At 50.9% G+C, this 9,871-nt stretch overlaps 1 long non-coding RNA gene across 3 annotated transcripts; it reads right to left on the bottom strand.

Annotated features, from left to right (window-relative positions):
• Positions 1-6,003: 6,003 nt before the first annotated feature.
• Positions 6,004-8,673, bottom strand: LOC121132856. 3 transcript variants are annotated; one of them, XR_005869536.1, is made up of 4 exons: positions 8,581-8,673; positions 7,354-7,456; positions 6,890-7,118; positions 6,004-6,700 (listed from the first exon to the last, which is right to left on the bottom strand). It is a non-coding gene; the product is annotated as an uncharacterized LOC121132856 (long non-coding RNA). The 3 variants fall into 3 exon arrangements; XR_005869535.1 differs by having other exon boundaries at positions 6,004-7,118; XR_005869537.1 differs by having other exon boundaries at positions 6,004-7,118; positions 7,354-7,459; positions 8,581-8,669.
• Between the last annotated feature and the right edge of the window lie 1,198 nt (positions 8,674-9,871).

Here is a 9,871-nt window from a genome sequence, read left to right as displayed (position 1 = left end):
ACAGCAACAGAAACCCTAACTAAGACAGCATGTCTACTGAACCTTTATGGGTGTAGCTTCTGACATTCCTGGAGACAAAACAGAGATTTGTTTTTAAAACAAGACTGTCCTTTATCATAATGGTTATGCAATTAACAATAAATACTAGGTCTGAAACGAATGTTGAGGCAATTCTTCGGGACAGACTCCCAGGTGGATCTAACTCCGTTTTAGAAAAACAGCAGTAACAACAACAACAATAAACTACCTTTTGTTTTCACTGGTAGCTCCACTGGGTTGTTGGCTCAACCCGTAAAAACCCTACGCTGGTACCGGTTAACCTGGAGCTAGCCAGAGCTAACTGGAACTTTAAAAAAGGGAGCTCTGAGGATCCCAGCTGAGCAGAGAGGGTGGACGTGCCAAGTCACTCCGCGGCCTGCAGAGGGGCGCGGGCAGTGGCGGCAAGGAAACTCCGAGGACACCCTGTCTACATGCTTAGCAGGCAGGGAGCAGGTGGTCAGGGCTGTGCCCTGTGGAGGGGCTGTGCTTGTTTGTAGACAAACAGCCCTGGCACCTGTGCAGCCCAAGCGAGGCTTCATTAAACACAGTTTCTGCCTCAGATCATTAATTTGTTTTAATTAGGTGTCCATGGGTCCAGGGGGTTGAGAGCCTCTCAGGGGATGGAATGCAAGCAGGCTGCAGTTCCCAGCTGGGCCTGGCTGGAAGGTGAGGGGTTTGCTGCAGACGGGGAAAGGGAGCGCTGGCCTCGGGGAGGTGGGGTGATCCTTGCCCTTCAGGGCTGGATCCCTCTCGGCTCACAACAGCACTGACTGCCTTGGGGTGGGACCTGGCAGGGGTCCCAGGCTGTCAGCTGTGTATTCTCGGCCACCAGCCCCTCATTAACCCTAAGCAACATTTTCTGTCTTGATCATTGCTTAATGAGCTTGGGTGCCTGTGGACCCATCATTGCCGGGGCCTTTGACAGGATTTTTCTTTTTCTTTTTTTGCACTCAGAAAGGAGGCTGTTGCTAGAGGTTCCTGGGTTCTAGCCTCATAAACACTGAGGGGGCATGAACTTAAAAGGCCGTCATCTTTCTTCTCTATGAAAATGTGGGGTGAGAGGCAACCTACAATTTGGGAAATTAGTGGAAGTGGGGGGGGTGGTCATACGAAGTCCGCTTACTGAAGTTTTGAATAAACTACATCTTTCCCACTTTTTTTTATTTTGGTAATAGACACATAACCAAATCTGTCATCTTAACCATTTCTCAGGTAGGCTACACTTTGCTGTTTCTTTCTAACATTCTTATAAAGGGGTTGGAAGGGCAGGTGCATGACATCTGACCTCTGCTGACCGTGGTCATAGTTTCCCGGGCTGCACTCCCTTCCATGGCTTCTGTGTCTTCCTTGCTGGACCAGCTTGTTTCTCTTGGTATGGAAGTTTCCTTATTGTGTGAAACTCACTGACTGTAATCATTTCCCCCCCTTTTCTTTATTCTGTAGTGCTCTCCACCTGCTCCCGTCTTTTTTTAAAATTATTTTTATGGTACATGCACTGGTGTTTTGCCTGCATGCATGTCTGTGCGAGAGTGTCGGATCCCAGGGAACTGGAGTTACAGACGTTTGCGAGCTGCCGTGTGGGTGCTGGGAACTGAACCCGGGGCACTCTGGAAGAGCAGTCAGTGCTCTTAAATCGCTGAGCCGCCATCTCTCCAGCCCACCCACCGGCGCCCCATTTTTTCGTACTCCCTCTCTGGATCTGGGCCCTGGATAAGGTAAGCACTTCTGTGGTCCCAGGTTTGCAAAGCACATCTCACGGGGCCTTTCTCGCGTGTGACGCTCTCAGCTGCTCCTCGGGCCCCACGGTTTTTTTTTTTTTTGGCTTCCACGTGTGGGTCTTCAGCATAGGCTGGGCTAAGACGCCACGGTGACCACCCACGGCCAAGTCCACATTGGGAGGGTTAAAGCAAGCTACTGCTGTCCCACCATTGTGAGTCCAGTTTTGCTCACAAGAGAAGAGCGGTGAGTTTTCAACACGGCCAACCTGTGCGTGGTCTTCGCCGATCTCCCCTCCTGTGTCTGGGAGTCAGCCACTGGACCCCTTCCCCACCCCCCGGGCTGCGCCACGGGCTTGACAGTCGCACCCTCTGTTGCCGGAATTTGATCCGTTTTGGCCAGTGACGTTTGGGGTGACTAGCCTTTATCTGGATATGGCGACCAGATAAATCCGAGGAGAGGGCACGCGCTTCCCCCTCTCGGGTGGCTGGAACAGGAGCAAGCCTTGCTTTGCAGCTGGTCCCCCCCCCCACTCCCCGTTGCCCTTAGGGCAGAGCGGCAGGACAAAGGGCAGCTGGGTCATGAATCTGTTTCTCCACTGCACCCCTTGATAAATTGTTGGCCAGACTTTCTGTGTCCCCGCTTCAACCCTCCATCTCTCTTCATCTACAAGCCTTCGCGCCAGCTCCGCGCGGAGGCTCCCCTAGTCTGTACCTCTGCTTTCGGGACTCTGTGGCGCTCTTACCCTGGCTCGGATGGCCCAGATCCAAGACGCTCTTCATCGGAACCACCTTCATTCCCGGCTTTGCTGTCCCGTCAAACGCCGCTGTCCCCTCTCTATCTTCACATGCATTAGTGGGTTCTCAGTTATAGCACAAGTTACAGCACATGGCGTGGCGTGGAGTGGCGTGGTGGGTTGCCAAACCAAAACCAGCCTCTGCCGAATTAGGGTATGCAGTTTACGGGAGGGACCATATACCCACCAGGTAGTTTCACAAACATATCAAAAGCACATGCATGGAAACACCCTAGGGAAGCATTTGATGCTAAGAGCTTAGAGAAGAAAGGTTAAGGGAACAGTACACGCAGAGGCCTGGGATACAGAGAGAAAGCTGGGATAGAGAAGGCCTGGGCTGATGCTGTTGGGACTAGTCTGGGAAGGATGGCAGGGAATCATTAAGTGCCTGGCAAGATGTGAAGGGGAACAGCGAGAGAAAAGCTTTCTGGATCTTCATAGCCCTCTGCCGCAAGGGGCCAAGCTGGAGATGGGCTTCACAGGGCTGAGGGCTGCGTGCCTGTGTCAGAGGGTGGCTGAGTAGGAGGCTCTTTCCCATGCCACCGGCTGCTCTCCAACTTGACATCTGTCAGTTTTTGAGGCCCGTTACGCAAGCCCATCTCCAGTGCGGAGCGTAGGCGAGGGTACAGGAATGGTCTCTGGTCAGCTGACTCCAGCACGGTTCAGCCTCCAGACTCAGGATGGCTGAGGGTCAGCTTTAGGGTGTGTTCTTTGGAAGGACGGATGCCGAGGCATCAGACTGGCCATGGGAAAAATAAATATAAAGGACGAGGATGGGAGACTGGATTTGTGTATTGTCTTGGCTTGTGAATTCTACACTAGAAAAAATTAGCCTCAAAAGCAGGGCATGGTGGTGCATCTCTGTAATTCTAGGACTTAGGTTGCTAAGAAAAGAAGGTCATGAGTTTGAGGCCACTTGAGCTATAAAAAGAGATCTTGTCCTAAGTGGCTGTTGAAGGAGAGGGTGGATTGCTTCCTGACATATAGCTCGTCTTACTTTGGAGTGTTCCTCAGAGCCTTGCTCCAAGGGAGAGCCACGCCAGTCCTGGTAGAAAGTAAGTCAGCCGAGTAGCGTGAGCTTGACCCGAGGAACTTGAGGCGAGTAGAGGAGTCTCCCACCCCTGGGCGTGTTGCCTCTGCATGGGGCTGACGCTCTATGCCTGCCGTCTGAGAGCCAGACCAGACAGTCACCCTCCATTTCTCAAACCCCACACCTCCACTGCACCCATCCAGTTGATGCATTTTAGAGTCAACAGATTCCGCATTCTGTAAAACATAATTGAATGGCCTGAGCCTTCCTGGGGGGGGCATTTGTGGCACCCTTCCTGGCCTGCTCTGTAAACGGAAGCCGAACTCTCACTTCCCGGCCACCCAGTCTTAAATAATCACACAGAAACTTAATATTAATTACACACCATTTGGCCTATTGCTCAGGCTTATTGCTAAATAGCTCCTACTTTTTTTTTTTTTTTTTTTTTTTGGTTTTTTGAGGCAGGGTTTCTCTGTATTGTTTTGGAGGCTGTCCTGGAACTCGCTCTGTAGACCAGGCTGGCCTCGAACTCACAGAGATCTGCCTGTCTGCCTCCCGAGTGCTGGGATTAAAGGCGTGCAGCACCGACGCCCGGCCTAGCTCCTACTTTTAAATGGACACATTTCTATTAATCTACACCACCCACAGGTTGAGAACCACTACATCAAGATAAGGACAGAGATTAGGGGTATTCTGAGCGGTGAGAGGCAGGTTTTTGTCACTAAGTCCTGGGCAGGTGGGCAGGTAGGCAGGCAGGTAGGCAGGGTAGCTCTATTGCCATTTGAACACTGGACTGGCTTATCAATCAATGACACTTAGAAAAAGCCCAGGACCCCACAAGTGCCATGTACTAGTACTGTAGGGCTATGTGACCCATATCAATATAGCCCTCCATGGTCTTCCTTTGAAGAAAGTGGTCTGTTTGATTCCAGTGACAGTCACCTTGGGGTTCTGTTACAGGACTGGAAGCTGAGTTCCCTCCCCAGAGACATGAGCAGTCAGATATCCACCTGTTGCTGGGTGCCTGTGGATAGCTAACCCTGATACCTGCTCTTCCTGGGACACAGAGAGGAGAGGCAGGGAACTGGGAAGCAAATTCCTTGTCTTTGCAAAGCCAGGATGACTCCTCTGCCAAACAAAGGCTTCAAATGAGTGCTGTACCAGTTACTGACCCTTCAAGCTGTCTCCCAATTAAAAAAACAAACAAACAAAAGCCTTGCTAGGCTAGCCTGTTGTCCAAACAGGGAGGCTTTTCCCCATGCACAAGATTAGGCTACCTACACAACAGAAAACAACAGCCTATGGGTAACTTTGGGCTAATATCTCATTAGCCTAGTTGAGTGGAGAGCCTGGGGGTGACTCTAGATGCGTGTCACAGGTGTCTTACCATTGTTTCACTGTCCTGCCCAGGACAGCGCCTCAGGGCTTGCTCCCAGCACTATACTGGGGATACTCAAGCTCTGCTCTTCATCCTCAGGCTCCCAGTGCCCTGCCTGATCTGCAGCTCCTGACGGTCTTAGAACTAGCCAGGCTGCAAGGCTAGTTAGCAAAGACAATGGCTGGGAGACAGGTGTGAGGTGCAGATCAGGGAGAAGATTGTCTCTGTTTTTTAAAATCCCATTTTTTAAAATGGGATTTTTAATGTTTTACTAATGGAAGTGTGACAGGCTCGGCTACCTCTTTAGGCTTAACTTGGTTGTCAATCTCTTCTTTATGGTGCTGGTGACTTTAACCCCTTAGTGGTTTATGGCTGAGCACAGGAGAAAAGTGGGTTACCTCTCAGATACTGAGTTTCTGCTTCCCCGGAAACTGGCTACTCAGTAGCTCTGATGCTCTCTGCACTCCTGTTCCCAGGCCATCTCTCACCAACTGCTTTACCTGGACCTGACCCCTCTGCTTGTTCTGATCTGGCTGAGGCAGGTCCCAGGGGTCAGGGCTTTAGGAGGCCAGAACTGTGCCCCCTCTGGAGGCAGCATGCATGGAATAGGAGAATTGGGAACCTGGCTGTGGATTCTTTAGAAAATCTGTCTTTTGAGGGTGGCTTCACCTGTCCGTACCCCTGGACAGTCTTTTTGATGAGAAGCCACCTAGTATATGATCTTTTTTGCAGTCTTGGAAAGGATGTGTTTCTTTGGCTGTAAAGTATAGCTAATGTGCTGTAATCTACAAAGGAGATGATCATGTCCTAGTTTTAAAGTTCTATTTCAAGGACACCGACAACAGGCCAACGGTGTGCTAATTTGTATGAACTTGCATTATGACTGCAGGTTGACTGTAAAACTTTCCTCTTGAGACATGACCCTTTGGAGGAATATTCAAGTCTGGTGAAATAATTCGCAGTTGCTGAGTGTTTGTGAAGATTTTCTGGTTGTTTCACGTTTCTTGGCATTTTTGTTCCAGTTGTGAGATACACATTTTGGCCTTTCAGTTCACCCAATAAATTTAATCAGAAGAATTAAAAACTAGGAATTGAAAAATTGGATATGTGTAACAATACCTACACTTTAACAAGTGCCAAGAACAAATATTTGTCTAGTGAGTGAGCAAGACACACCCGGGGAAGCTGGCTGAGTCACAACACAGTTCTGATACCTTTCACTCACTGACACTTGGAGCCAGAGATCAGGTTTTAAGTGACACAGCTGGGCATGGTGGTGCATGCCTGTGCTGGAAGATCAGGAGTTCAAGGACGACCTTGGCCACATAGCAAGTCTGTGACTAATTGAGGCTACAAGCGGCGGCGATGTTTCAAAGAGAGCGAGAGAAGTGTGGGGAAGAAAGAACGGGAGGAAAGAAAAATAGAGGGGAGAGAGAGAGAGAGAGAGAGAAGAAGAAGAAGAAGAAGAAGAAGAAGAAGAAGAAGAAGAAGAAGAAGAAATGGCAGAAGAAGAGAAGAGGAAAAACGGAAAACGTTCAAGAAGAGAGATGCTTGTATCCGACACACACGCCTCGCGGCTGTGCTGTACCCTGGGCCCGTGGCGTGGGAATCTAATTATGCAGATCACTCCTCTTAGGAAACCAGCACTTCTGCCTTAAGCAAAACCCGAAAGGCCTATAAGGCCTGGCATGCATGCTCATTCCCAGACTCCACGTGTGCATAGCCATCTCCGGGACGTGTCCTGCAAAGACGAGAAAGCCTGAAGACCTCACAATTCTGTGACAGAAAGGGGCTATAAGGTGGTGGCTCACTCCACGTAGCCTCGTCACCCCACAGGAGAGAAGAAACCGGACAAGACACAGGCCCAGAGAGGCCTCGCCTGCGGCCTCTACATACACTCCTTCCACTGCCCTATCAATGGAAAAATTACCGGGAGCTCGTGTCAGCCGGGTGAGGGGACGAGGATGACGCCTGCTGGCAAGATGTGACCAGAGGAGCACCCATGGGTAGACTCAGGCCCTGGGACATTCGGGAGACCTGGTCATGTTGCAGCTGTGCTCCGGGATGTGGCAGCTCTGGTCTGGTCCTGGCACTGGTGTTGGACGTGCAGACCGCATGTCAGAGTGGCGGCTAGGAGGCCGTGGAAGCTCACTGATTAGCTTGGTAGGAAACAAGCATGTGAGACGCCGGAGTTTCTCCTCCCCCGCCGTCCCTGGCTGAAGGCACCTGACTTGGATCTGAGCCCCACAGAGATGAGAACTCTGAAACCGAGCCTCCCTCTCTGCTCCCCTTTTTACATGACATCCTCAGCGCTTCTGTCTGCTCCCCGGGCGTACCCATCTCTCCCGTGACATCCTATTTTAGTTCCTGCCCACTCTGGTTGTGAAATCTCACCTCTGGTCGTCTACATGGACGGTTTCGTGCTACGGACGGATCAGTCTGTGCTCGGCATAGTCCTGCCTCTCGGTCGTGGCAGGACAGGAGGAGGGTAGGGACCCTGCTAGACGTGCAGAATAAGCCAACGTGAAATTACTGCACATTTGTTTCCTATCGGGCAAACCCTCTCCATTCCTTCATTTTTTATAAGCTCTGTAATTAAGTCCTTGTAACTCTTTGATCAGCAATAATAGCTGTTTACAACAGGCGAGGCGTGGCTGGACTGAGTGGCTGAGTGGGTGGCTCCCACCGAATTCTAGGGCCAGCTGCAGCGCAGTACTGAGACCCACTCGGGGAACTTTCCTGTCTTTGCTATTTCTCCACAGTTTACCTTCAACATTGCTCGCCCATTGACCTCAGATTCTTGGGCAGAGCAAGCGTGAATCAGATAGTTAGAATCTGACCTTCTGTGCTGGAGACAATGTTGCACTGCCTATGGTAAAGAAAGAGCAGTGCGATGTACGCACCTGCCTGGCCCTGTGCTCCTTTAAGTAGGCTGAAGAGCCATTGTTCACACGCAGGGCATCAGTGTGCTGCTGCTGAGACACCAGGGTCAGAGGTTCTGCTGGCTTTGAAACAAATCGGCCCCAAGGATGTCTAGACAGGGATCTGGGTCTGTTTCCCCGACTCTGCGGCTTCATCTTCACACCTCTAATGGTTCCAGAAACCCTGTGAGCCCAGTGGCTAGTTTTGGCCTCTGCCCAGTGGCCTCAGGGACTGAGGCATCTTTTATCAGGGATCACAGGGATGCCTTTGGAAACTGAAAGCTGTCCCATCGACCTTCCAGCTGCTTCTGGATGTCTTTCAGAAAAATGATTCTGATACAACGGTACATACTAGTAGTAGCCCAAGCACTCTGGAGGCTGCGGCAGGAGGGACAGCAAAGTTGTAAACTAGCTTGGGCATCTTATCCGACAAAACAGAATGCAGCCAACAGAAAAAGAAAGGAACAGAAACCATCAGTCAAATAACAACAGGGCTCTGAACGGGTCAGCCCCAGCTATGGAACGTTTAGGCGAGGTACGTGGGGCAGGTACTTGTTGACTCTTGAGCATAAAGGCCGGTGTGAGGCAGGTGCATCCTGGTCCAGTCAGGAGCTCCCCTCGGTCTAGAAAGCAGTGTTCACGGAGGCCAGCGGATTCAATGGCCACAGAACAGAGTTTGTTTTCCTTTAGGGCTACTCACCGATAAGTTTCCAGTCTCCACTGGGCTATCTTTCTACAACCTTGGGTAAAGTTTGCTTCGGTAGCTGGCAGTCTGTCTGGACACTCCCCCCACCCCTCCCAGCATGCTCCTGTAATAGCCACCTCCCCGTTGCAGTGACAAAACGCCGTGACCAAGGCGACTTAAGGAAGAGAGTTTATTTTGGCTCATGGTTCCAGAAGGATAAGAAGAGTCTACAACAGTAGAGAGCTGACTTGGCAACGAGCGGCAGAAGAGGAAACAGAGAGTTCACCTCTTGGGGCAGAGAGGAAAAACAAAACAAAACAACCCCAGAAAGGGCGAGGAGTTTTTAAACTCTGAAAGCCCGCCTCCAGCGGTTACACTTCCTCCAACAAGACTGTACTTCCTAATCACCCCCTGAACAGTGCTACTAACTGGAGACTGAGTGTTCAAACATCTGAGCAGATGATGAGCGATACTCTCATGCAGACAACTGCAGTCCCTTCAGGGCCTTATACGGCAGTGCACACAAACCCTGAGTCCCTACAAAGGCACTTAGGCCAGACAGGAGGGCAGCTCGCTGATTCCCCCCCCATTCCCCTCCCCAAAGTTCCTTGTGGTCGCCTACCCTTGGGACGGTTGCTCCATTTCTGGTGGTTTTCTTCACTGTGACACGCCGTTGGCCACCTCCCAGACACAGGCATGGTGACTGAGGGTTGTAATGAGGACAACCTCCATGTCTAATGTCTTGCTTAGGCCTTGTCTATGCTGGTCAGAGCTCCGACCCAAGGCTGACACTGGGTGCTCCCATACAATGCCTACATGTACCACCAGGTTTTTTTTCCTTTCTTCTTTCTTTCTTTCCTTCTTTCTTTCGAACAAGTAGCTTGGCCTGGCTCTCAGTGACCCAGTCCTTGGGGATGACCTTCAACCCCAGCCCCCTGGTTAAATTATGTTCATGTGTCCTAGCCAGCACAGAAGCACCAGAGCGGAGTACTTTTAGCTATCGAGAAATGCAATTCACAGGGTGGGAGGCAGCGACTGGTGGGGTACGTACCTTCAGCAAGACCCGGCCAGTGTGCCTCTTCTCCCTTTCTCCTCGGCAGTTACCGTCCTCAGGAGAAACAGGTATTCGTTCTTGAAAAGGTGAGACAGTACAAAGAAGAAAACAACTCATGGGAATCATCTTTATTAACATTTCACTGTGTACAGCACCGGAGGCTGGTGCTCTCCATTGCTTCCTAGTGCCTGGCTGTCTGCCACCAGGGTTCCAACATGTCCCCTGCCTTACTTCTTGCTCTAGTCAGGCCTG

This window comes from Mesocricetus auratus, unplaced genomic scaffold (genome assembly GCF_017639785.1).
Source record: "Mesocricetus auratus isolate SY011 unplaced genomic scaffold, BCM_Maur_2.0 Super-Scaffold_100018, whole genome shotgun sequence".
In the NCBI taxonomy this organism is placed as follows: domain Eukaryota; kingdom Metazoa; phylum Chordata; class Mammalia; order Rodentia; family Cricetidae; genus Mesocricetus; species Mesocricetus auratus.
The sequence above is the reverse complement of the archived record's forward strand: the minus strand, read 5'-3'. Positions and strand labels throughout refer to the sequence as shown.